The 25,492-nt window shown below is 38.3% G+C and overlaps 1 protein-coding gene across 17 annotated transcripts in view; it reads left to right on the top strand.

Annotated features, from left to right (window-relative positions):
• LOC106089216 (enolase-phosphatase E1) overlaps window positions 1-25,492 on the top strand; it is an 81,519-nt gene that overhangs the window by 44,557 nt on the left and 11,470 nt on the right. The window lies entirely within an intron of this gene.

Here is a 25,492-nt window from a genome sequence, read left to right as displayed (position 1 = left end):
AAAAAAGGGTTTTCAATGGTGGAAAATGAACATAGTACCAGCCATAAGCACGAACATATTTACGTCAGTCGCGAAAAGAGTATTGTCAATTGAGTCACTTTTTTAGCGTTTTTCTTAAGTTACGAAATGAAGCCTTTTTTGGTGAAAAATTTTGGTGTTTTTTTTTTTGAATAAGAGATAAATACATATATTTATAAATCGGAAAACGAAAATTTTTTCGTCGCATGCACTCTATACGCGGTACTCTTGACATTTGAGCAATTAAACGTTATTTCTATAAAAAATCGTGTACCTTCTCATTGTCGATTTTGATATAATTTTATAAAAAGATTTATTACTGTTGGCTATTCGCGTGCATTTTATAGTCCGTGCACCCAAAATAGGTCGTTCTTTTGAATATATTTCGATTTTTTTGTTGGTTTTTTACGATTTCTTCCCTATTTATTTTATTTTTCGATACAAAAAGTAAGAAGCTGTGTGTTTTTAAATACAATAAAATAAAAAGGTGTATTTATTTGATTATTATTGGTTTTTTTGCCAGTAATAAATATATTTGCCGTAATAAAATAATTTACGTTCGTTTTGGGTTAAACTTTTGTTCGAAAATTAACATTTTTAAGATTTTCTAGTTCTGAACGTCAAAATCATTCGATTTTGATTATTATTTCTGAAAGTATTCTGAAATTTGTTTGATTCTTTGAGGATTAAAGCTTTCTTTCGTTCGTAATGTCGCTTACTCCATTGGATTTTGCACCAAAGCAACAGATGAGCATATTAAATTTGACGCCCATTTTTCTTCTGACCGAAATGAAGATTTAGATATTTATTCCCTTGAGGCCCAAGCTGTTGAGGTTATGAAAACGTGTGGTAGATTGAAGGAGATGCTTTATAAACGTCTTTCATATTTACAAACTTCTGAAAGTATAAAGGCCGAGGATATTACATTAGCGAAAAGTAAGTATCAGAAACTGGATGAACTGCGGGCTCCACAGAAGACATCTACTTCTACGGTGGGGAGAAGTTTTAATAGTACTCCTCAGGCAGAGTCTCGGGGAATCGATGGGAACATTCTTCTGGTCATTTTAATGATTGTGGTACCCATAGTCTAAATTTACCTCCTAGTGATATTGAAGTTCAACGGCGATTTTCTTTTTTGGCCTACGTTTCGGGTTTTTCCCAGCGGTGTTTATTAACAACAACTGCCTCAGCGGCATTGAAGATTGTCATTTACTTAAAGTTTCCTTTGACTCATAGAAGCTTCAGTTTAGCATGGAAGACCTTAAAGGACACATATGACAATGTCCGAATTCTTGTTTATAATCAACTGAAGTTGTTATTTGATCTTCCCGTTATAGATTCAGAAACTTGTTCATGTCTGAAAATCCTTCAAAGAGCTATTAACGGTTGTATTTTGGCTATGGCGATCTACGAGGTTTCTACAAACAATTGGGATCCCATATTGGTATTTATGTGCATTCAGCGTTTGCCTAAAGATACGGATTCCTTATGGGAGCATGCAGTGACAGATAAATCTGCGTTGTCTACTTGGAAAGGTTTGGACAATTTCTTTCGGAAAGGATTCAACCCCTTACATGCCTTCGTGGTATTGATTCGTCTAGTTCAGTAGTTCTTAGTGCCCTTATGGCAGAAAATACAAAAATGCCACCTATCCTGGAGCCTGAAAAAACACTTTCCGATGGTAAAAATAAGTCGGCTCCGCCGAAAGTTTTAACCCCTGTCGGGAAAAGGTCAGGTTCGAAAGTAAAGGAAAGATGCATTTTGTGTGACAAACATCATAAATTGAAGGACTGCTAGGTTTACACCGAATGTCCCACGAAAAAAGGTCAGAGTTTTAATCTCAATGTTGTTGTCTTGAAAGGAACAAATTTCGCAATACATGTCCAAATTCGAGGATGTGCAAAATCTTTCCCCCCTTAGATAATTCCCAAAAATTTGATGTTAGATCATTCAAAGGCAGAAAAATGGTTCCTTGTCCGCCGGTAGCTCACAGTTCACATTAAATTCTGTCGATCCGATGTCCTGTTTCCATGGTGGAGCAGAAGTTGTCGTTTAAACCTACGGTCACACTAGTTCCTACCATGCTCGTGCAAACTGACATAGAATGTCGTCGGATCCCAGTGCGAGCACTTCTAGGTCCATGTACCGGACACAGCCGAATATGTGTATTCCTTGGCTAGGCTTACTCCTAAAACAATGAGCCATGGGATATTTTTCCCATTGACAATATAGTCCATTTACGATCGTACTCAACAGGTTATGGTTTTTGCGCAAACGATGCCTTTGCAGCATTTGATTAAACCATCAATGTCTGAGCCGGAATGAATTAAAGAGAGCTATGCTGGGTTACAATTAGCAGGTCAATCCCATGGCAGCCGGTTGTACGCACCGGATTGACCCGATGGAATCCTCATCGGCAAGGGCTGCCGCCTCAGTGTACGTGTTCGTCTTTTTTTTCGTCATGGGAGAGGCACATCTCGGAGTGCCTTCTCCGCACGCTTCTGGTCCGTGCCGGGATTGAAAGGAACCCCGGACCCTGGTTCTGTTCGGTTTGCCAGAACCGCCTTCATCATCGGTCGGTGAGATGTAACCGGTGCATGGAGTGGGTACATTTCCGATCTTGCTCTGGCCTCACTTCACTACGGGAGTATAGTCATACTAGCTATGTCATGTCGCAAGGTGCTGTGCGAACATAGCCAGCAGTGGGTCACAAGCGTCGTCCTCGCCGCCTTCGGCGTCCTCGGCATCATCCTAGCCCTAATATTGCCAGGCCAGTGCCGGGAAGTGTATCGTTCTTGCAGTTAAACTGCAACGGACTTTGTGGCAAGATCGATGAGATCGTGGACTTTATGAGTCGAAAGAGCATATTGGTCGCAGCTATCCAGGAGACAAAGCTGACCAACACCTGCAGCTTGCACAGTTGTCACGGTTACAATGTGCTACGTAAGGATCGCCAAGGAATGGAGGTGGGGGATTGGCCTTCGTAATACACCATTCCGTGCAGTATAGACCTATCTCGCCTGCGCTTGACGCTAGTGACCCCTACATGGAATGCATGGGGATAGCAGTCAGGTCTGGTACTGCAGAGATAGAGCTATACAACGTGTATATACCGTCGGTTGGTAGCTGTGTTCCGATTCATGGCCAGGCTTACAACCCCGACATAAGTGGGTTGCTATCTGGCCATAATCGTCTGGTTCTAGGGGACTTCAAGGCGCATCACACGTCATGGCATTCTCCCCTAGGTAACGACCAGCGTGGCAGAGCAGATTGATAGCTCCACGTTTTGCACGGTGAATGAGGATGCCCCCACTATGATTACGAGGAGGTGCAGCAGCTCGCCAAACATCTCAATTGCATCCCCTGATCTCCTGAGTGACGTATCCTGGCAAGCCGTCATCTCTTTGGGGTTAGACCACTTCCCAATAATACTCACCATCGACCGACCACCCGACTTCATAACCTCGAATGCCTTCGATAGGTCCATTGCCACGAGGACCGTCCTATCACATGGCCAGGCTTCAGTAGAGGGATCACTCTGCCAATTTTCCACATATCGGGAACTATAAGAGTGTTCAAAGACATGTTGAGGACAATAGTAAGGTACTCAACTCCAGGTAAAACCAGATTCTTCAACATCACTGTAGAGATTCCGTCGGGGCCCAACGCCTTGGATGATTTAGCGCCACGGATGACATTTGTAACTTCGACCACGGTAAATTGTGATGGCTGTTCATCGGCTCAGAGACCACGGATACGGGATGCACAATAAATTGACGGTTGAACAACCTGACGCATCTCTTCGGATCAGTCACGGTTACTTCGCTAAAAGTGACTGAGGTCCTGCCATGCCGTCTACCGGGGTTCGAGAGTGACTTAACAGTAGACCACAACTTGCCTAAACCTGTGCATAAGTTACATAGCTCCAAGTGACCAAAAATTATCGTGTTTATTTAACTGAGCGCAGGTACGAGAATTTGAGCGTGGAAATGGCCACCCTAAATAATTTTTCACCTCAAGTGATGGTATAGGAAGCCGCGACCGCCGATGGCTGCACTCGTTTTCATCGAGCCTGTCGTTAATGTAAATTCGCCTTATTATCGGGAAAGGCGCCCAGTTAACCAAGTTGGCAGAGTGGATCGGATTGCCAGCGCAAATGTCGTTGGTTCGCCGTGGGCACACAATCATTTCGGTTGTAGACCTTGGGAGGCTAAAAAATCATTTTCATTTTTACCTTTTATTTTCCACTACCTGACCCGGGCCTCTTCGCTGCGCCTTCTTTTACTTTATATGGAACAAAAGTTTCCTTGGAATATTTATTTTCGACAATTAAAATCTTTTAGTGAAATACCATGCTAACTTGACTAAGAGTTTAACAATATAAGTACCTTTGTCTGAATCCCATATGATCTTTATTGGTCTACGAATTTAAGTTTGGATGTAAAGTGTACTCCATTCTTAAAATACTTCATTTCAGACTGATATTCTCATGATGTCTGATTTAGTGGTGTTTTCGGGGGAGAGGTGGTCCGCCAGATACTTGGTCCTGAAAAAATATCAGCATCGTGCTCTTCTCTAAAATACCATAGACCTTGGGAGGCTAAAAAATCATAAAAATATATTGTGGCGACGAGGATTTATTTCGAGGAACCACTGCAAGCCACAATAACAATTGTGGCGATGAGGACTTCTAAAAAGAAAAAAAGTAAGGTGCAAGCATACAATCACACTCATAATATCAATTGTGGCGACTGAAGTTGTCAAAAAGGAATTGCAAATTGATCAACACGAACACCGCTGCAGTTGTGATAAAAAATGTCGGTGGATTTTCAATAGCAAATTGCAATTATCAGCAGCCTTCCCGAAACAATTTTGGTGACTGGTATTTCATCATATTTGCAAACCACCAACACACTCACACACACACAATAACAACTGTGACATGTCAACATATCCCTCCAAACATTTTCTATCGTGCGAGTCACTAAATCTGCACTCAAGGAAGTTGGAAACAATCTAAGGCGATATCATTTTTTACTCTAATTAGTGTCTCGGTACGGGAGAAAACGTGCCACTTGGCGATATATACCCATGAGTGGCTAAATAGGGACTAAAAAAGTGTAAAATTCGATTATCAACGTCATTTATAAAAATAAATTTTTATTTCCCAAATGTTTTTTTTACCTTTTAAAGTGAGGCTAATTTTAATTTCTCTTTCTAATTTATTTCTTTCCCAAATCAAGATTAATAATCGAAGATTTTATTTGCAATGATTTTCCCTGACTGGGATTTGAACAGCCAACCTTACGATTGTAAGGCGTATGCTATCCCTCTGTGCTACCGGCCTTTCTTCATTACAGAAGGCTAAGTTAACATACATTCTCTTGTTTGGGGTTTTTTGAGTTAGCGTCCAAAACAACAACAAAAAATCTATTTTTAAATTTGTAGCAATAACAGTTGATTATGAGAAACTAATTAGCGAAACATGAATGATAGAATTCCGACAGTAATGTATTTTGTTGTTGTGAATCTTGAAATCTCTACAAACTATCATACAAAAGGACCTAAAAAGTGACTATTCTGGGAGGGAGTGAGAAAGTCACTTCCAAATGTTTGGAGGGTAATTGCAGCACTGCAACACAAACAGAGAAACCTTGTCGAGAATTTCTACATATGTATTTGCAAGTGATTAACACACAAGCAGACCTAGAACAGCCCTCCAAACATTTGGAAGGGACTTTCTCACTCCCTCCCAGAATAGTCACTTTTTAGGTCCTTTTGTATGATAGTTTGTAGAGATTTCAAAATTTACAACAACAAAATACATTACTGTCGGAATTCTATCATTCATGTTTCGCTAATTAGTTTCTCATAATCAACTGTTTTTGCTACAAATTTAAAAATAGATTCTTTGTTGTTGTTTTGGATACTAACTTAAAAACCCCACACAAGAGAATGTATGTTTACTTAGGCTTCTGAAATTAAGAAAGGCCGGTAGCACAGAGGGATAGCGTACGCCTCACAATCGTAAGGTTGGCTGTTCAAATCCCAGTCAGGGAAAATCATTGCAAACAAAATCTTCGATTATTAGTCTTAATTTGGAAAAGAAATAAATAAGGAAGAGAAATAAAAAAGCCTCACTCGAAAAGGTAAAAAAAATATTAGGCAAATAAAAATGTATTTTTGTTAATGACGTTGATAATCGAATTTTAAACTCTTTTTAGTCTCTATTTAGTCACTCATGGGTATATATCGCCAAGTGGAACGTTTTCTCCCGTACCGAGACACTAATTAGAGTAAAAAATGATATCGCCTGAGATTGTTTTCAACTTCCCTGAGTGCAGATTTAGTGACTCGCAGGATAGAAAATGTTTGCAGGGAGTCTACTAATATTCGAAGAAGCAAATATTGTGCAAATACTTTCAAGTGGACAAGATTTGTTTATCAAACTCACGTAACTCATTGCAAACCAAGGTAGAGATCTGAACGCAGTCACGCCATTAAACCAGCGGCAACAGTGCACCGGATAGAGTTGGACTTTTATAGAGTTTTTCAAAAAAACAAAAACATACAAAATTCAGAAAAAAGCATGAAATCTTTATTTGAATCGGTAGTACGGTACATATAATTTAATGTTTAAAGATTATTTCATGATTATAGACATGATCTTTAACATAGCCCCACAAAAAATAATCTAAAGGCATTAAATTGCATGAACTAGGCGCCCAATTGACCAGTCCCGAACATGAAATAAAATGTTCTCTAAACTCGCCTCTCAATAAGTCTATTATTACGTGTGCTGTGTGGCATGTGGCACCATCTTGTTAAACCAGAGGTCATGCAAGTCAAGCTCTTGCATTTTGGGCAAAAATGTTGGATATCATCTCACGGTAGGACTTACCATTCACAGTTACGTTACGATTCGTATCATCTTTGAAGAAGTACGATCCAATGATGCTACCAGCCCATAAACCGCACCAAACTGTGACTTTTTCTGGATGCATTGGTAGCTCTTTCAATGGTTCTGGCTGATCTTCACTCCAAAATCGACAATTCTGCTTATTTACGTACCCATTGAGCCATAAATAAATTTCAATAATTTGCAAGCGTTTTTCGTTTGTAAGACGATTCATGGTTAAATTATAGACTTAACTGAAGATGTTTGACATTGAAACAAAACACGAAACGTGCGTGAGCTGTTTAAACCAGTATTGCCAAAAAGGTAATAGCTAAAAAAATCACCCTTTAAATGTTCCTTAACTCTAAACCATAATCTATATGCACAAATAAACTCCGTCTTTAAACAAATTCGTACATATAACACAATAGACGATGAGGGGTAACTTAATTACATATGCTATCAAACTGAGTTAATGCTGTTGGAAACTATATAATGTAAATAAAAAATATTTTACTATATTGAAAAACGAAAATAATGTAGAAACGTCTGCGTAATGCCAGGATCTTTCATTCCTTTGTCTGGCTCTTTGTGCGCCTTCCTCTTTCTTTTGAGACCTGGCACGACTATCTTAGTGTGTCATACAGCGGTCAAAAAAAGTATTCATCATTAGCAAAATTGATAATAAATTCACTTATTTTGGGTAATTGAAGAAAATTTAAAGTAAACAAATAATGCAGTTTTATGCAATAGTTTATTTTTCGTAATATGTTTTAAAATAAATTCAAAAAATAAATTTAATTAGCGCAAAAAATGCAATTTTATATAATAACACCAAAAACAGAACAAAAAAAGTATTCATCATTGATGTGCTATCATCAAAGTCAAATTCAAATATTATTTGGGAATCCCCCTTTTCTGTTTTATTTAGTAAAGGAGGCTTTGCCCTTGACAGCAAATATTTAATTTCATTGAAAATATAGTTTTTGTCAAAATGGGTCGTAAGCAAAACGAGGTTTCTGATGAGGTAAAAGTTTTGATAATAAAACACCACAGGAATGGTTTAACTCAAAAAACTATCAGTGAAATATTAAATAGACCACGATCTACTATACAATCCATCATCAGAAAGTGGACAGAAACGAAAACTGTTGACAATAAACCAAGATCTGGTCGACCAAAAGCACTTTCAGTTGGAGATGTGCGTTGGCTAGTGCGGCAACTTCAGAAAACTCCGAAGACAAATGCGACCATTCTTCGTAAAAACACTATGGAATATTTAGGGAAGGAAGTTACTACACAAACAATTCGAAATACACTCAAAAGGCATAGTTACAGAGGAAGAACTGCACGTAAGAAGCTATTTATAAATAAAATAAACCGAGTGAAAAGGCTAAACTTCGCAAAAATGTATGTAAAACAGCCCGAATCATTTTGGAAAACAGTCATTTTTGCAGACGAGAGCAAGTTTAATCTTTTTGGGTGCGATGGAAAGGTCATAGTGTACAGAAAACCAAATACAGAGCTTGAAGAACGAAACACAGTTGCTACTGTAAAACATGGTGGAGGTGGTTTAATGGTTTGGGGGTGTATGGCGGCTTCAGGAGCGGGAAATCTTGAAATTATTAATGGAGTAATGGATCATAAGTATTACATTGACATTTTAAAGAGGAATTTAAAAGATAGTGCTGTAAAACTTGGGCTTGGTAATAACTTTCAATATTATCAAGATAATGACCACAAACATTCTGCTTTAAATACCAAGATGTGGATGCTGTATAACTGCCCCAAAGTCATTAAAACTCCTCCTCAAAGTCCCGACTTGAACCCAATTGAACATCTTTGGGAACATCTCGAACGCAAATTGAGAACGCGCAATTTTTCGAGCAAGAGTCAAATGCAACAGGTGATAATGGAGGAATGGACTAATATAGACCAAAATATAACCGCTAAATTAGTCCAATCGATGTCAAACCGTTTAAAAGAAGTTATAAGACGCGGTGGTCGAATAACAAAGTATTAATTTTTTTAAATTATGTTATTTATTTTTTTGTTTTTTTGCAATGATGAATACTTTTTTTGTTTAATTTTTTGTGTTCAGCTGTAAAATGGCCCTTTTTGTTCCAATAAATACTATTTTTTTCTTTAAAAACAATGAAATTGTGTACATATATATCACACAAGCACTACTGCATCATTAGTTTAATATGTTTTTATTCCAATTGTCTTTGTAGACTTATTAAAAAAAAACATTGAATGATGAATACTTTTTTTGACCGCTGTATATGGTCACACGCGCAAAAATATGCCTATTTAAAGTTACACTTAAAACGACTCTAGTCTAACACAGCTGCATTCTAAAATGCACTTAAAGATGCATACAGCACTTAAAGATGCTTACACATACTTCTTATGTATGTATGTGTACATTAGGTAGACACACGACTATTTTAGACTAAATCCAGCTAAGAAATACCTTGCCTATGTGTGACCTACGTTACAAGTGCCTTCAAATCTCGAAGTTAGAACCGATTTCAAGGAGTACGCCAGTCGAGTTAATCTTCAATATGAAATTTTTATACTTGGTCTTAAATCATCAGGGGACAGCGAAATCCAGAATCCGCAACAGCGCTAACAAAGGCAGCAGAGCAAATCAAAATAAACAAAAGAGCAAAGCCAGTCATGATTCAAACTGAACGTCAAACAAAACAAAAGATCCAAATTCCAACAACAGAGCAGAATTTCGAAATTAGTGTTTGCTGTAAATCAAGTTCAATTTAAGGAATTAAGAAAATATGTCACAGTGAGCTTGAATACAAAACAATTAAAGTTACAAGTGGACAAGGCCTTTGACATAACTATTAATTTAACCTCTCGATATATGCTAAGGTCCAATTCTTAAAATGCAAAGCTGAGACCCCCAACTTTATAACGTATTTCCATTGCCCCAAGTAATAACTAATTGCATGCAAAAAATTTTTTTGCGCCATCCAAGGATTGAGGTCTCTACAAACATTTTACTAAAAAATGCGAATTTTTCAAACATCTTTCCCCAATGTGGGATATTCGTCTACAAATTTGTGAAAAATTAGAACGATATCTTTAGTAGTTTTGGTTTTATGATATTTTCAATTTGAATTTTATTTTTCACCAAAGTGTATTTTTGGCCTCATTTTGGGTATACCCAAATAATACAACTTTAACCTTTTGTTTTTGCATTTTATTGTACCACACGTCTTGATCCTTCCAGAAACGCGTAATTTGTATACATAAATATGTTTTTATATGGGCCAAAATCGATGCACAATGTGCACACCTCGGTCATTTTGGCATTCATTCATGACAGAAAAGTTGCCTCGAAATTATAACTGTGTACCAAGGCATGCAGTTTGTTCATTACATATATGTTTGTAAAGGGTGATTTTTTTGAGGTTAGGATTTTCATGCATTAGTATTTGACAGATCACGTGGGATTTCAGACATGGTGTCAAAGAGAAAGATGCTCAGTATGCTTTGACATTTCATCATGAATAGACTTACTAACGAGCAACGCTTGCAAATCATTGAATTTTATTACCAAAATCAGTGTTCGGTTCGAAATGTGTTCATTCAACGTTCAGCGATGAGGCTCATTTCTGGTTGAATGGCTACGTAAATAAGCAAAATTGCCGCATTTGGAGTGAAGAGCAACCAGAAGCCGTTCAAGAACTGCCCATGCATCCCGAAAAATGCACTGTTTGGTGTGGTTTGTACGCTGGTGGAATCATTGGACCGTATTTTTTCAAAGATGCTGTTGGACGCAACGTTACGGTGAATGAACACATTTCGAACCGAACACTGATTTTGGTAATAAAATTCAATGATTTGCAAGCGTTGCTCGTTAGTAAGTCTATTCATGATGAAATGTCAAAGCATACTGAGCATCTTTCTCTTTGACACCATGTCTGAAATCCCACGTGATCTGTCAAATACTAATGCATGAAAATCCTAACTTTAAAAAAAATCACCCTTTATATTGACCTACGCCATATTTGATTGAATTATGTCATAAAATATGACCTGTTTGACCTTTTTCCAATTTAATTGCATCAATATAGTATGTAGTCGAAATATGTCATAAAACATGGCAAAAACCCTTCGCAACACAACTAGAGATTTAAAAAAAGGTTGGTTCTATTTTTTATTTGTAAAATATGTATCTCTAAATTATTTGATTTCAATAAAGTAATCGTCTGTGTTGGAATTCAGATCTAAAAGGTACATAAAATCCTTTACATTTTTTGAATTATCAGAGGTTAAAGACCTGTAACAAATCCATCTGTCCCTACACGCTGATAGTACAGGGTCCGAAGATAACAAAAGATGTTTAAAAATATCCTCATTCTGGGATTCTCTGGAACATTTGCGAGAATGGAACCGTTGGAAGTGTCGAAAATCACGATTTCTTGCCTCTTGGGGTTCTTCTGTGAGTTCTCCTAAGGGAAGAATATTATTTAGGACAATGTATTTGCAATACCTTGTGAAGTGTAGGTGTCATTTGTTTCCATGGATATAAATCTGTATACAGGTTTGAAACTTCCGAACAATATATGCCAAATTTCCCTGCATTAATTTTGGGTTTGCTATTAATTGCCATTAAAATGATATTAATTTTTTAATCAATATTTCGTCAATACGAGTGATTTCCGTTGTGGTTTCAGAGTCCATTAAAAAACGCCTCGCAGTATTACCATCGTTAGATCTTCCATAGCCAAAAAGTGGCTTATCAATATTTAGTCCTGATCTAGACTTAAATGCATCTTGTATCCTTTTCCTCTCCAGAGCGCGCATTTCTTTAAATTCCTGCTGGTTTAGGGATTTTTAAGAGTCCTTTAGTATTGTATGGTATTTGGGGTCGTATGAAAAATGCAGAAAGTGATTCAAAAACCGGCCAAAGCGGCCTAAAAAAGTTTTTTGATCCAGGTGTTCAATTTATCCAAATATCATAATACTTGTTGAAGCATAATCCATATCAGCATGTTTTCGAATTCTTAATAGAACCAAAGATGCCATAAAAACGCTTCTATAGTCCGTAGTCGAGGCTTGCTTGTATTTGGGAAGTGTAGATAAGCCATCACATCCCCATTTGCATATAAGCTGTACGTTGCACTGGTTTACTTCTTTCAGTGTTTGAGCAGAAAGTGTTAAAACTATCCTTACTGCCGTATTTTCGAGTAGGACAGAGAGACTTACAGTGGCTTTGGAATTTGTAACAACTGTAGGTGATAGCAAAATATTTTGCTTCGTTTCTTGTAAGTCGCCGTATGATGGCAACGCGTTAATGCCTTTGGATGATAATGCTTTTCTTAATATGATGTAAGAATCCCGACTGAGTCCAAGTTGCAACATGAGGGCAATAGTTTCTTCGGATGTAAATGACGATTTACTCTAAGAGGTCGGAATATTCTTTCCAATTCTTCTAAAGCGCAGAAAGAAAGAGTTGTTGACGATCATTGCACACGAGTTCCACACCTTCATTAAGCCATTGTGAATATCTCAATGTAAATTTTTCTTTTGAACGTTGCACAGATTTCTTCTTTACGTGGAAAACTGATGAAATTTCGAATTTTTATATATTCAGTAATTGTATGTTCAAAAAATAAAATTTGTTTTGTTTTCAAAATCAATAGAGCAATGATCCCATAATACGTTGAACATGGTTTAATTTTTTAATATAAACGCCATTTCTGAGTTATGAATGAAGTCATATCTTTAATATGAATGAAGTGATATCTGAAATATGAATGAAGTCTGATTTATTGTATATCATGCACCTGTTATATTTCAGCTACAGTAAATTAATCATTACCTGCTTTCCGCTTTTAACATAGTTGCAAATTAGATATAAATCGAAGGTTCTTACCTGTTGCAAAGAGTTAGGTTATTTTTGGCAGAGGTAAGTAAAAACACTTCATGTTTTATGACATATTTCAATATCAATATAGTATTGATGCAATTAACAAGTAAAAGCGTGCTAAGTTCGGCCGGGCCGAATCTTATATACCCTCCACCATGACGCGCATTTGTCAGTTCTTTTGCCGGCATCTCTTCTTAGGCAAAAAATGATATAAGAAAAGAAAGAAAGAAAAATCTGCTATTAGAGCGATATCAAGATATGATCTGGTTTAGACCACAATTAAATTATATGTTGGAGACCTGTGTAAAATGTCAGCCAATTCGAATAAGAATTGCGCCCTTTGGGGGCTCAAAAAGTAAAATAGAGAGATCGATTTATATGGGAGCTGTATCGGGCTATAGACCGATTCAGACCATAATAAACACGTATGTTGATGGTCATGAGAGGATCCATCGTACAAAATTTCAGGCAAATCGGATAAGAATTGCGCTCTCTAGAGGCCCAAGAAGTCAAGATCCCAGATCGGTTTATATGGCAGCTATATCAGGTTATGAACCGATTTGACCCATACTTGGCACAGTTGTTGGATATCATAACAAAACACGTCGTGTAAAATTTCATTCCAATCGGATAAGAATTGCGCACTCTAGAGGCTCAGGAAGTCAAGACCCAAGATCGGTTTATATGGCAGCTATATCAGGTTATGGACCGACTTGAACCATACTTGGCACAGTTGTTGGATATCATAACAAAACATGTCGTGCAAAATTTAATCCCAATCGGATAAGAATTGCGCACACTAGAGGCTCAAGAAGTCAAGACCCAAGATCGGTTTATATAGCAGCTATATCAAAACATGGACCGATATGGCCCATTTACAATACCAACCGACCTACACTAATAAGAAGTATTTGTGCAAAATTTCAAGCGGCTAGCTTTACTCCTTCGGAAGTTAGCGTGCTTTCGACAGACAGACGGACGGACGGACAGACGGACGGACATGGCTAGATCGACATAAAATGTCACGACGATCAAGAATATATATACTTTATGGGGTCTCAGACGAATATTTCGAGTAGTTACAATCAGAATGACGAAATTAGTATACCCCCCATCTTATGGTGGAGGGTATAAAAACATTGGATTAAGGTCAAACATGTAATTGTTTATGACATACTTCAACCAAATATGGCGTAGGTTAATAATTTTATATTGGAAACATATAAGCAATGAACAAACTACATACCATGGTACACAGTTATAATTTCGAGACAACTTTTCTGTTATGAATGAATGCCAAAATGACCGAGGTGTGCACATTGTGCACCGATTTTGGCCTATATAATAACATATTTATGTATTCAAATTATACGTTTCTGGAAAGTTCAAGACGATTGCTACAATAAAATGCAAAAATAAAAACAAAAGGTTAAATTTTAGTCCTATTATTTGGGTAAACCCAAAATGAGGCCAAAAAATACACTTTTGTGAAAAATAAAATTCAAATTGAAAATATCTTAAGACCAAAACTACTAAAGATATCGTTCTAATTTTTCACAAATTTGTAGATTAATATCTTTAAAAAAAATCAGTAAAAATTTTGGCCACATTTCTTGATGAAAACACCCCAAATCCCCACATTGGGGAAAGATGTTTGCATAATTGGCATTTTTTAGTAAAATGCCCGTAGAGATCTCAATCCTTGGATGGCACAAAAAATTTTTTGCTTGCAATTAGTTATTACTTGGGTCAATGAAAAATTTTAAAGTTGGGGGTCTCACCGTTGCGTTTTAAGAACTCGAAGGGGTTTCCCAATTTTTTGTTTTGTTAAAAAAATGTTATTATTGTACTTCACAGATTTCCTATTGGAGTTTACACAATTTATAAAAATTAATCTTAAAAGGCATCTACATTAAGTCTTTTTTACAGTACAGTAAGCAAAATTGATAGTGCTGGGCCAAGTTTTCTGTATAGAGACAAAACAATGAAATAACTTTTTATTTTACGAAAAACTGCTAAAAATTATTTTTTTTTACAAAAAATAGTAAATTTTATTAGCTTTCCGGTTAAAAATTTTTAAATCAGTTCAGAAATGCTTTCACAATTAACAAAATAAGAGACCAGCATCTGCGAAAATTTAGAAAAAAAATTAGTACAATTTCTTGGACACTGCACATTTAGGCCTGTTTTTGTAGGGCTTTTTGAAAATAAGAAAATAGGACCATAAATGCGCTTTTATAGCCCGAACAAAATTTTTTAGGGCCGAGGTGACCAACTTTGAAGGCCCACCAATCTCTATTCGTTTCAAAATGGGAGACTTATTTCCACTTATTTTTTCCCCATCCCATTATGCAACGTCTGCAAAATGCAGGTATGATTACTCCATTGGACACGTCAAAGTGGGAAGCTCCCATAGTGGTTAGTAAACGCAATGGAAAAGTCAGAATTTGCGATGACTATTCTACTAGTCTAAACAATGCCATAGAATCAAACCAGTATCCACTGCCTACTACAAGATATTCTATCGGAATGTCATATCTGCACAATCTTACATATTTGGACTTATCAGATGCTTATCTTGAAGCAAAAATCCATGATGAGAATAAGGAGTAACTAACCGTCAACACCCATGAGGGACTATTCAAGTGCACCAGGTTAAACCCAGGTGTGAAATATGCACCAGGTGCATTTTAACGTATTGTAGATCAAGTCTGCTCAGGCATAGATGGAGGTAAAGCATATATCGACGATAATTGCCAGTTCAAATATTGCCTAACATAAGCACAGCTTACACACATTACTAGAAGGTATGAAGAAGTTCGGATTTAGTTTAAAATTTGAGAAATATAATTTTCAAGAACCCAGTCAAGTACTTTAGACAAATAATTGATAAAACCGGTATGCGTCCAAATCCAGAAAAGATAAGAGCAGTCCAGGAACTCAAAGCTCAAAGCAAAAGCTTCACCCAGACCATAAACCGTTGTTAGCCATATTTGGGTTTAAAAAGTCCATCCCAGTTTTTACAGCTTATAGACTACAATAATGGACGCTAGTTCTACTTGGAAACGATTTTGATATAAAGTATACGAACACACAGGATTTCGGTCATGCCGACGTGCTTTAAAGATTAATAAGTTCGTATGAGAAGCTCGCAGATAATTGCATCTATGAGTTTGGAGAAAGACATCAGAATGATTTACACACAACATAATTTCAAAAGCGAGAAAATCAGATAAAAATTTTATCATAATTTTATAATAAATTTTATCATGGCTAATGGATTGCCAGAAAACCAAGGTGAGGTTGAACCTCAGGTTCTACCATACTTCAAAAGGAAGGATTCACTAGCATACGTGGACGAATGTTCGCTTTTCAACGCTAGAGTAGTTGTTCCACGAATCTACAGAAAGCAAATTTTGAAACATCTCCATCGTGGATACTTCACACTTGAAAAATGCAAACCACTCGCAAGTAGTTACGTTTACTGGCCTAACATAGATAAAGATAATGAGGAATATGTAAAAAGATGTCAAAATTGCCAGCTAGTTGTTAAAAATCCAGTGGACGGATTTGTCTTCATGGCCATTGACGACTAGACTTTGGAGAGTCCATATCGACTACGCAGGTTTATTTAAGGGACACTATTACCTTATAATAGTTGATGCATTTTCAAAGTTTTCAGCAATTTATCAAACAGCTACGATCACCGCTACAGCTACGATCAAGCTAATGAACGGATATTATTCGGATTTCGGAAACCCCGAGTAACTGGTATCAGATAATGGTACTCTGTTTTCTTCTGGCATTTTTTGAACAATGGTGTAAAGAAAGAACCATACAACATACTCGAACTGTTTGTTTCTACCCCCCGCTCAAACGGTCAAGCCGAAAGGTTTGTCGACACCTTCAAAGGACCGCTCAAAGAACCGAAAGAAACGACAGCGGATTTACTTCAAAGATTCTTACAGATCCATACCAAACTCAAAATCGCCAAAATGTGTATCGCCTGTGGAAATATTTTTAGGACGCAAAATGAAAACCATATTTAAAGGTGTCGGCCTGCACATTGTTAAAAGCCCCATCGATTTCAATGCATACCAATATGTACGTCTTGGTATCGAAGCATTCTTCCATTTGGGTACAACCTCGTGCAGGACAGTCTCCACCGACCTTCCCTTGACATTGCCGTGCTGTTTGTATTTGAGCAGTACGCTGGATGTGCTGCTCTTTATCATGGTATCCACAATACATTCTCTGATTTTGAGTAAAAAGGACGCAAAGTGGGGGAAAATCTAAAAAAACTAAAAAATATGGCATTTGAGAAGGGATAGAGATAACTCCTTGAAATTTGAGATGGTTAAATTTGTAGTATTATCAAGATCGAAAAATTGTTCGGGCTGCCAAATCTTCATTTGGTGTCCGATTTTCGAAATTCTTTTTTTGGTGGAAATTTTGGTCGAGATTGGCTTCGATCGTATATTTGTGGTTCAATTTTCATTTTTATGCATGATTCGGTTCGTGACAAAATGTACTGATTAATCACTTAAAAGTTATACAGTTTGGAAGTCAAAAAGTGTCTTTTTTTTGCAGTTTTTGGGAAAAAAGTATTTTTATTGATTAGTGTTTATTGAAAAAACATGCTAAAATATCTCAATTTTTTCTATTTTGTTTGTGAAGAGGATGTATTGTAGATATTTTTTAAGTGAAATTAGAAGATGCAGATCGGAGGCCACCGTGGCGCAGAGGTTAGCATGTCCGTCTATGACGCCTGGGTTCAAATCCAGGCATGAACACCAACAAAACTTTTAGCGGTGGTTACCCCCTTATTAATGCTGGCTACATTTGTAAGGGATCTTGCCATGTTAAAATTTCTCTATCAAGTGGTGTCGTTATGCGGCACGTTAAGGAGGCCCTTTTCATTGAGCTTAAACTTTAATCGGACTGCATTCATTGATATGTGAGAAGTATCCCCTGTTCCTTAATGGAATGTTCATGGGAAATTTAGTTTAGTATTCAAAAAGTTTAAAAAAAGCACTATGCAGCAAAAAAGAATTTTGAAAATCGGAAAACAAAAGAAGATTTGGAAGCCCGAACAATTTTTATACCCTCCACCATAGGATGGGGGGTATACTAATTTCGTCATTCTGTTTGTAACTACTCGAAATATTCGTCTGAGACCCCATAAAGTATATATATTCTTGATCGTCGCGACATTTTATGTCGATCTAGCCATGTCCGTCCGTCTGTCTGTCGAAAGCACGCTAACTTCCGAAGGAGTAAAGCTAGCCGCTTGAAATTTTGCACAAATACTTCTTATTAGTGTAGGTCGGTTGGTATTGTAAATGGGCCATATCGGTCCATGTTTTGATATAGCTGCCACATAAACCGATCTTGGGTCTTGACTTCTTGAGCCTCTAGAGTGCGCAATTCTTATCCGATTGGGATGAAATTTTGCACGACGTGTTTTGCTATGATATCCAATAACTGTGCCAAGTATGGTTCACATCGGTCCATAACCTGATATAGCTGCCATATAAACCGATCTTGGGTCTTGACTTCTTGAGCCTCTAGAGTGTGCAATTCTTATCCGATTGGGATGAAATTTTGCACGACGTGTTTTGCTATGATATCCAATAACTGAGCCAAGTATGGTTCACATCGGTTCATAACCTGATATAGCTGCCATATAAACCGATCTTGGGTCTTGACTTCTTGAGCCTCTAGAGTGCGCAATTCTTATCCGATTTTACTGAAATTTTGCACATAGTGTTTTAGTATCACTACCAACAACTGTGCTAAGTATGGTTCATATCGGTTCATAACCTGATATAGCTGCCATATAAACCGATCTTGAGTCTTGACTTTTTGAGCCTCTAGAGTGCGCAATTCTTATCCGATTGGATTGAAATTTTGCACGACATGTTTTGTTATGATATCCAATAACTGTGCCAAGTATGGTTCACATCGGTCTATAACCTGATATAGCTGCCATATAAACCAATCTTGGGTCTTGACTTCTTGAGCCTCTAGAGTGCGCAATTCTTATCCGATTGGAATGAAATTTTGCACGATGTGTTTTGCTATGATATCCAATAACTGTGCCAAGTATGGTTCACATCGGTACATAACCTAATGTAGCTGCCATAAAAACCGATCTTGGGTCTTGACTTCTTGGGCCTCTAGAGAGCGCAATTCTTATCCGATTTGCCTGAAATTTTGTACGACGGATCCTCTCATGACCATCAACATACGTGTTTATTAGGGTCAGAATCGGTCTATAGCTCGATACAGCTCCCATATATTTTACTTTTTGAGGCCCCAACATATAATTTAATTGTGGTCTAAACCGGATCATATCTTGATATCGCTCTAATAGCAGAGCAAATCTTTTCTTATATCATTTTTTGCCTAAGAAGAGATGCCGGGTAAAGAACTGACAAATGCGCTCCATGGTGGAGGGTATATAAGATTCGGCCCGGCCGAACTTAGCACGCTTTTACTTGTTTGAAATGCCGAGGTTACCAACTAGGTGGTCCTGGCGCCTCTTGGCAGGCCCTTAAACTGCCAAGAGTCGCCAGGACCACCTAGGGCCTTGAAATCTTTCTCACGATCTTGCTAACACCTCTTACCAATCTGAATTTCAAAATGATATCTCTTTCGATTTGCTCCCACTGTGGGACGTAAGGTTTATATGTCTGTAGGCCTTTGGTGTCGCATAAATTGCCTAGTCTGGCTTGGGTACATATCACCCTTGCCTCCTGCCAGGCTTTCGGAGTATATGCAAGTGCTAGGCACGCTGTTAAAATAGTGACCAGATGGGTCGCCCGATTGTCTGCCTTCGTTCGTAGTAACGCCGGAAATATTTCATCAGGTCCGGGTAACTTAAATGGCTTGAAACTCCTCAAGGCTTCCTTTACCTTTACTTTATTCTGTAATGATAAGCCTTCTACCTCATTATTCCTAGATTCCGGTATGTCTATGAGTCCCGCCTTATCGTGGGGAAATGTGTTTTTTATTAAAAGCCTCAACATGTCCTCCGTTGTCTCTGCTCTCACTCCCATGTCGTCTACTAAAGTTTCAGTTTGGACATGGGTTTTAAAGATAAACTTTTTCATCTTGGCGGCGTCATTAACACTATCGACCTGTTCGCGGAAAAGCTTCCAAGAGGCACATTTGCCTCTCTGGTAATGTTATTATATTCCTTGAGCCGTATGTAATACACCTTCAATAAACTTCAGCTTTTTTTGCGACGTGCTCTGTTATAAAGTCTGTGAACCTCTTTCCCAATGTTCCGGTCATCCAGGGATTTTCTTGAACTGATTTCCTTTCTCGAAGAGGACAACTATCTTCGGGAGACTTCACTACTGCAGTCGTTATGCTGTTGGCATTGTCAATGTCTTCTCTGGTCTTCTCAAGTCTTCTTTGCTTGACTATGTCTACTTTGTTTGCCACAGTCTTCTTTGCTTGACAATGTCTTCTTTGATTGGACAATGGTATTGATTTTTATACCCTCCACCATAAGATGGGGGGTATACTAATTTCGTCATTCTGTTTGTAACTACTCGAAATATTCGTCTGAGACCCAATAAAGTATATATATTCTTGATCGTCGTGACATTTTATGTCGATCTAGCCATGTCCGTCCGTCTGTCCGTCCGTCCGTCTGTCTGTCGAAAGCACGCTAACTTCCGAAGGAGTAAAGCTAGCCGCTTGAAATTTTGCACAAATACTTCTTATTAGTGTAGGTCGGTTGGTATTGTAAATGGGCCATATCGGTCCATGTTTTGATATAGCTGCCATATAAACCGATCTTGGGTCTTGACTTCTTGAGCCTCTAGAGTGCGCAATTCTTATCCGATTGGAATGAAATTTTGCACGAAGTGTTTTGCTGTGATATCCAACAACTGTGCCAAGTATAGTTCAAATCGGTTTATAACCTGATATAGCTGCCATATAAACCGATCTTGGGTCTTGACTTCTTGAGCCTCTAGCGTGCGCAATTCTTATCCGATCAGAATGAAATTTTGCACGACTTGTTTTGTTATGATATCCAACAACTGTACCAGGTATGGTTCAAATCGGTCCATAACCTGATATAGCTGCCATATAAACCGATCTTGGGTCTTGACTTCTTGAGCCTCTAGAGGGCGCAATTCTTATCCGATTGGAATGGAATTTCGCACGACGTATTTTTTTATGATACCCAACAACTGTGCCAAGTATGGTGTAAATCGGTCCATAACCTGATATAGCTGCCATATAAACCGATCTTGGGTCTTGACTTCTTGAGCCTCTAGAGGGCACAATTCTTATCCGATTTGAATGAATTTTTGCACGAAGTATTTCGTTATTATATCCAACAACTGTGCCAAGTATGGTTGAAATCGGTCCATAACCTGATATAGCTGTCATATAAACAGATCTGGGGATTTGACTTCTTGAGCTTCTAGAGGGCGCAATTCCTATCCGATTTGGCTGAAATTTTGCATGACGTATTTTATTTTTACTTTCAACAACTGTGTCAAATAAGGTTCAAATCGGTTCATAACCTGATATAGCTGCCATATAAACCGATCTGGGATCTTGACTTCTTGACCCCTAGAGGTCGCAATTATTATCCGATATGCCTGAAATTTTGTACGATGGATCCTCTCATGACCATCAACAAACGTGTTTATTATGGTCTGAATCGGTCAATAGCCCGATACAGATCCCATATAGTTCTCTCTATTTTACTTCGTGAGCCCCAATGGGTGCAATTCTTATACGAATTGGCTGAAATTTTACACAGGTCTCCAACATATAATTTAATTATGGTCCGAACCGGACCATATCTTGATATCGTTTTAATAGCAGAGCAACTCTTTTCTTATATCCTTTTTTGCCTAAGAAGAGATGCCGGGAAAAGAACTTGACAAATGCGATCCATGGTGGGGGGTATATAAGATTCGGCCCGGCCGAACTTAGCACGCTTTTACTTATTTGCTTTCTGTCAGCCAACACGCAGGGGATGTCCCCTATGAATGCAGTGTATTGCGTTGGCGAGAGGAAATTAGGAATTGGAGGGGGAAAAGGATGTAGTGATTATTCACATTTGTCTTAAATTTTTTATGTCAAAGTGGGTGGGAAAAACATTAGCCGGAAGTCGATTCCACATACGAACGGTTCGGACGAAATAAGAATTCTCTCTATAATGCATTGTGCGGTCCGCTGGCAAATCAATTACAAACGGGTGTGCGTTCCTGGAATGTCTAGTATCCCTGACATACATCCTTACATCAGTAATAAGAAGACGAATATCAGACGAACACACACCATGAAAGTACCGATAGAACAGCGTCAAACAACCCACATTGCGACGATGATGAAAGAGGCAAGAGTTGGATACCCCACTGTCCCCAATCAACGCCATCGCTCTCCTCTGTACGCGGTCCCATAGCTCCAGGGATGATTTTAAAGCTCCAGTCCATACATGTGAGTTGTACTCCATTTTCGGCCTTATGAAAGTGGTGTAAATGTTAAGAAGATGAGACGGAGTGAAATAATTCTTACATCGTTTAAGGAAGCCAACTTCACTTCAAATACATATTTAGTCCAACGGACACCACTTTGTATTTTCATACCATACCAGAACATCCAGAGCTTGACCCAACAGAAAATAAGAAAAAGAGAAGGAGAAAGAACAGAGTTCTGAGGTACACCTGCGGTAAATTTATGCTCATTGGATGAGAACCCATCGATAACGACTCGAATAGTGCGATCTCTGAGAAAACTCGAAATAAATCGAACGAAATGCGACAAGCTTTGATAGTAGTGCACCGTGCCAGACCCTATAAAATGCCTTGGCGATATCCAGAGGCACAACCTTACTCTCACCAAACTGGTGGATTGAGCGGCTCCAACGTTCCGACAGAAGTGCCATGAGGTCGTCCGTAGGGCGATTTCAGCGGCACCCATACTGTTGGTCGCTAAGAAGGCCATTAGACTCTAAATACCTTACAAGATGCTGATTAACCACGCTCTCTATGACCTCGGAAAGAGCGGAGTATATCACAATTGGCCGATAATTCGTAGGGTTGTTTGCCTCACCCTTCTTGGGTATAGGCTGAACGTTCGCAACCTTCCAACGCGACGGAAAGACTCCCGCACGGTAGGCAAGGTTGAAAAGGTTGCGTAATGGACGAGCGAGCGTCGAATGACACTTGCGTAAGACAAGTGTTGATATGCCATCCGGGCCCAGGGATTTATTTACGTCTAGATTCTCAAGAACACTTTCAACTCCACGAGTTCGAAAAAAATATTTGGGGCATGACACCAGATACATTTTCAATTGAGGGGAGTGGTTGATTGCTATCCGTCAGGGAAGAGTTCCCTGCAAATATATCAGCCAACAGGTTAGCCTTTTCAACCGGGTCAATGAACGTTTGATCATCCTTAACAAGAGTTGGAATAGATGAAGAACTACCCGTTGCTCTTTTCACAAACGTCCAAAAGCTCTTACTTCCTCATGTAGAAGCAAGAACCTTAGTACGCAGACGCTGTTCGTAAAGATCTTGCCTGCTTGCGCAGCAGTTCAGTATTGGCATTTTTATCCAAGCGCCAGTTCCTGAATGCCACCTCTTTCGATCTGATAGCATCTCTGCATGTCTGGTTAGACCAACTTTTGTCGTCTGATTTAGCCGTTATAGTATTAACTAGCATAACTGTCCTTATTCCATTTAAAATTATCTTATCAATCATTTCAGCAGTAGCATTTATATTGTCATCTAGAAAACATAGTTTCAAATTAAAATGCTGAAAGAATCCATTCAGCCCAACCCAACGTGCTTTTGCGTATAAAAATATTGACCGCTTCGAGACTGGGGAGGAAGCAGTACGAAGAGCAGAATATGAAAAAGACGCTGAAACAATAAAGCAATTAATGCCGTTTGGTACTAAATAAAGTAATATCGACTGAAACTGACGTGTTTAAATTCACGCAGTGAAAAAAATCTGTATATAACTAGAACTGAGCTGAGTTTTTCCTAACCTCTAAATGCCTTAATATAGGTTCGTAATTTATACAAATGCGTGGTTCGTTCAATGGAAAATGTAAAACCTAATTACTATTATTATACCCTCCACCATAAGATGGGGGGTATATTAATTTCGTCATTCTGTTTGTAACTACTCGAAATATTCGTCTGAGACCCCATAAAGTATATATATTCTTGATCGTCGCGACATTTTATGTCGATCTAGCCATGTCCGTCCGTCTGTCCGTCCGTCCGTCCGTCTGTCCGTCTGTCTGTCGAAAGCACGCTAACTTCCGAAGGAGTAAAGCTAGCCGCTTGAAATTTTGCACAAATACTTCTTATTAGTGTAGGTCAGTTGGTATTGTAAATGGGCCATATCGGTCCATGTTTTGATATAGCTGCCATATAAACCGATCTTGGGTCTTGACTTCTTGAGCCTCTAGAGTGCGCAATTCTTATCCGATTGGAAAGAAATTTTGCACGACGTGTTTTGCTATGATGTCCAACAACTGTGCCAAGTATAGTTCAAATCGGTCCATAACCTGATATAGCTGCCATATAAACCGATCTTGGGTCTTGACTTCTTGAGCCTCTAGCGTGCGCAATTCTTACCCGATCAGATTGAAATTTTGCACGACGTGTTTTGTTATGATATGCAACAACTGTGCCAAGTATGGTTCAAATCGTTCCATAACCTGATATAGCTGTCATATAAACCGATCTTGGGTCTTGACTTCTTGAGCCTCTAGAGTGCGCAATTCTTACCCGATCAGAATGAAATTTCGCACGACGTGTTTTGTTATGATACCCAACAAGTGTGCCAAGTATGGTTTAAATCGGTCCATAACCTGATATAGCTGCCATATAAACCGATCTTGGGTCTTGAATTCTTGAGCCTCTAGAGGGCACAGTTCTTATCCAATTTAAATGAATTTTTGCACAAAGTATTTGGTTATGATATCCAACAAATGTACCAAGTATGGTTGAAATCGGTCCATAACCTGATATAGCTGTCATATAAACAGATCTGGGGATTTGACTTCTTGAGCTTCTAGAGGGCGCAATTCCTATCCGATTTGGCTGAAATTTTGCATGACGTATTTTATTTTTACTTTCAACAACTGTGTCAAATAAGGTTCAAATCGGTTCATAACCTGATATAGCTGCCATATAAACCGATCTGGGATCTTGACTTCTTGACCCCTAGAGGTCGCAATTATTATCCGATATGCCTGAAATTTTGTACGACGGATTCTCTCATGACCATCAACAAACGTGTTTATTATGGTCTGTATCGGTCTATAGCCCGATACAGATCCCATATAAATCGTTCTCTTTATTTTACTTCGTGTGCCCCAATGGGCGCAATTCTTATACGAATTGGCTGAAATTTTACACAGGTCTCCAACATATAATTTAATTGTGGTCCGAACCGGACCATATCTTGATATCGTTTTAATAGCAGAACAACTCTTTTCTTATATCCTTTTTTGCCTAAGAAGAGATGCCGGAAAAAGGACTCGACAAATGCGATCCATGGTGGAGGGTATATAAGATTCGGCCCGGCCGAACTTAGCACGCTTTTACTTGTTTTTATTAATTTCTTATTTGCATGCAAAATATACCCCCTATGATATACTACACTTGTGCCTGCATTTTTTTCCC

The sequence above is a fragment of the Stomoxys calcitrans genome, chromosome 1 (assembly GCF_963082655.1).
Source record: "Stomoxys calcitrans chromosome 1, idStoCalc2.1, whole genome shotgun sequence".
NCBI lineage: Eukaryota > Metazoa > Arthropoda > Insecta > Diptera > Muscidae > Stomoxys > Stomoxys calcitrans.
The sequence above is the reverse complement of the archived record's forward strand: the minus strand, read 5'-3'. Positions and strand labels throughout refer to the sequence as shown.